The sequence below is a fragment of the Gastrolobium bilobum genome, unplaced genomic scaffold (assembly GCF_033153095.1).
Source record: "Gastrolobium bilobum isolate Gb01-03AN ecotype WA unplaced genomic scaffold, APGP_CSIRO_Gbil_v1 utg7102, whole genome shotgun sequence".
In the NCBI taxonomy this organism is placed as follows: domain Eukaryota; kingdom Viridiplantae; phylum Streptophyta; class Magnoliopsida; order Fabales; family Fabaceae; genus Gastrolobium; species Gastrolobium bilobum.
Genome location: NW_026898776.1, coordinates 597,501 through 601,582, shown reverse-complemented (window position 1 = coordinate 601,582; position 4,082 = coordinate 597,501).

The window sequence follows — 4,082 nt, the reverse complement described above, 5'->3', positions numbered from 1 at the left end:
AAATTTTGATGAAATTATTTTGATTAAAAAAATTGTAAAATCTCAAAAGTGCAGATTTAAATGGGAATGTTAACTACCATGGATAAGGTACAAAAAGAGAAAGAGAGCGAGTACAAAAAATTGTATTTCTATTTTACTGCAACAACTAATGAGTATATATTATGTAAATACTTTCGGTTTCTATCATTTTCTCGGTTAGTTACCTAGTTGTTTAAATTAAATGTATTTGTGCATTTATATATAAATGTCTTTTCAATAATAAAATTAACTTTGATTCTATGAAATTTTCAATAATAGTTTGTTTGAACATAGAAGGATCGAAATGTCCAATTAGAGATAGATATGTTTTTGTAAGATTTATATGTCCTCTCTCAAGTATCTATAAGGGAAGTACCTTAGAGAATAGAGGATCATTGTGCACTATGATAACGACATAGCCAAAGGATGAGGTGTGTGCACAGTGACAAATAAGAGAATCAAGAAGTGTGTGTACCTATAGAATTTATCTCTTATTTATAAAGTTTACCTGTTGATAGTTAAATTTTGGACTTTTGGTGAATTTTTGGGTGTCGAAGGCTAGACCCATTGTTGTCGCGCGCACTAGGATTAGTATAATTAATGAATCTTTTCTTAATTTCACTCTTAGTAGTTTGCCTTTCTTTGGATATTATAGAATGTGGGCTTTTATATCATATCCATAATAGTTGGCTCCAGCCTGGTAGTCAAGATGTTTGGGCTGCCAGGGAGTAATAGTTGTTGTCTCTGTGTTGATGGAATTATATTTTTTCTCCGACAATCATTATCCGGGTTGAAACCCTTCTTAATTCGATTTAATCAGTTCGCCATTTGCGGTTATTACGTACAACCGTGTTCGAAGTTAGATTTTCTCGAACCCGCTACTGGGACCCAACCACATCTTGGCTCATGTTGAGTGGCTTCTCTTTTGCGTTGCATGATTAATGTTAAGACTCGGCTTTTGAATTTTCAATGCTGAGTTTTTTGCGATTTTGCTAGTGGTCTGTTGTCGTGCTTAAACACTCTTTGTGAGGATCCATCTTGCCTAAATGGTTGGGGGGATCCATTTGTCTAGTGCTTAGGCCATATCTAAGTTTATACCGAGCAGTTTTTTTTCTTATAATGACCCTTTCCTCGTATGGCATGATATGAGCTTGTATTCAGCAGTCGATTGTCTTTATCGGGTCATCGAGTTCTATCCTAACATATCTTTCCTTGCCATTTCTGGCCGAGGTACAAGCTCGGACTGGCTAATCTTAATTGCGTTTTGACCTCCTTGTCGAGATCGCAATTACTTAGTCCTATTGGGTTCCGTGTGCCTTCCTCATGACTTTCTGGCCTTTTTCTTTATTCAGAGTCCCAAAATCAATTTACCGGGATCTCACCCTATGAAGGTTGCTGCTCTTTCTCGTTCCATTTTGACGGTTGCATTAACATTCGATCCTAGAAGGATCGAGTTGTCCAATCAGAGATTGATGTTTTTCTACAGGATCTAGGTACCCTTTCTCAGGTACCTATAGAGAAATACCTTAGAGAATGGCGGATCATTGTGCACTATGATGACAACATAGTCAAAAGGTGATGTGTGTGCACAGTGACAGCTAGGGGAGAGAGTCAAGAAGTGTGATACATGTAGGTTTACTAATTTTATTTATAGAGTTTATCAGTGAGTTGTGAAATTTTGAACCTTTGGTGAATTTTTGAGGTTCCAATGCTTGACTCATTACTGTTGCTCTAGGATTAATATAATTAAGGGGTTTTTTTTCTTAATTTCTCTCTTAGTTGTTTGCCCTTTTTAGGCTTTCTAGAACATGGGCTTTTATGTCAAGTTCATAACATAGTCTTGTGTATGAATTTTTTTTTTAATTCAACTTAAAATATGGAACTGTATATAATATATTAAAATGAAAAATATGCATAGTTAAATTGAAAGAGTATTTTATACCCAAAAAAAAGAGGCTTTCAAATTTTATTTAAATTTTTTTTAAATTTCATATATTATTATTTGAGGTAGAGTAATGATAATGTAGGTCTGGTGAAGAGCTATATATTTCTGCCTTTCTTTTTTGGGTTCACAAGTGTGTATGTATATATATTTCTACCCTTCAAATCAGAGCAAATAAAAGCTTCACTGTTATCAACAAAAACAAAATTGTTTCCCACACTCGTGATATTTCAAGAAAAAGGAAAAAGAAAGCAAGGAAAAACACTCCTCCGTGTGTGGCTAATCAGGTCCTGGCATGCTGACTGATCAAACTCAGCATCAATAAGTTGAAGACTCATTCGGAGCTTTTTGTTGTCCATACGCATTAAGTATTCGTTATTGATCAGTGATGTGAAGAATAGCCACTAATGCGTGTTGTTCTTCCATGCTCTCTTAGGAAACATCACTAAACAATAATTAGCTAACTTGCTTATTTGCACAATTGCAGCCTCAGCACTCCTCACTGGGGTTACCTCACTCCCCTTTGTATTCTTCTCAAAGATGTCACATTGGCTTTGCTTCTTGGCAATGTCTTCCATATTTTCTTCACCACGCTACCTTCTAATGTAGCCTTTCTGCTTTTTCTTTTCCCCCACTCTTTCTTGAAGGTCACTTCACTTCTATTACTCCTCAGTTCCCCGTATGTTTACTACATCACCACTATTTTTCTGATACTTATTCATATATTAAAAAGTGTTACCATTGAAAGAATTAATAGTACTACAATTGTGGGAATATAAAGAAATTTTTTCAACACTTTTATGCGCTTTTCTTAATTTAATAATGCAGTTGAAGTAAGTAGTAGTGAACTAGCAGCTAGTCTTTTCATGAAATTAGTATTTATCATGTTTTAGGAGATAGTTTATCTTTTATATATATACAAAAATTTATGGGGCTTATATTTTTTTCTTCTTCTCTTCACATGGCTCCATGAGATTCATGTACTTTTATAAACTTTTTATCTTCATTAAATTCATGTATCATTCATAAACTTTTTATCTTCATTAATTAAAAAATCATATAGTATGTTTTTTTTCAAAAAAATTTCTTTAAAATTCATAAGTTTGATGTTATAATAAATTAATATATTATTTTTATAATTAAATAAAATAAAAACGGAATAAAAAACTGAGGAAGTGGTGTGTTAGAATAGGCCCACAAAACAAATAATGGTAATTCAGTTGATGCTAGAGAACTGAACAGGTGAAGGTGAGAACATATTTCATTTTTAGTAAGAATTTAAAGTTTTAATCCTGCAATTCACCCCAAAACTAATCACAAAACGATAAACTATTTGAAATATCTAAAAAAAATAAAATTAGGCCCTAGAGCTTATCTCAGTTGATTTTTATTAGGAAAATGAGCGGATTTTTTTTTGGGAAAAACTAGTCTTCAACCACAGTAAATGGATTTATTTTCTAATAGAGACATCGATTCTTGAGCTTTGTTTTCTTTTATTTTTTTATTTTATAACTATGTGGGTTCCATCACACGACTGTGAGAGTGGTAGGAAATATCTTCTCTTCTATTGATAGAAGTAGATCCTCTCATGTGTAAAAGTGATCATGTTATTTGATCACAATCACTCATTCATGATGGGATAAGAGAGAAAAAAATGTATAATTTGTAAATAAATGATTGTAATCAAATAACATGACCACATAATCACTTTTACAAGGATCCACTGCACCTATTTGATACAGATTCATAAAACCCATTTTTTTTTTTTTTTATAACAATAAAACCCATTTTTATTACGAATGAATTGGTTTTATCTAGGAGGATATGTTGTGTCGCGTTCTAAGGAAACCCAAGGGTACATTCACATTCTACTTTTGAGGCACGTAAACCATGTCAGTTACATCCCAACGCGTCACGAATAAATCCGATCTCCACCTCCTCATGATGAACGGCTCTCGTGAATTAGAGACGATTCCTCCTTGATCAACGGTTAAAGATGAAGGACCCACACCGAGTATAAGAATAGGTTAATAGATGAGCTGGGCCCACTACAGTGCCAACCACGGCCAGGTAGTTACGCTTTTTTTCGGCTCTTCGGGGGTTTTAAAACTTTAAATTCTCT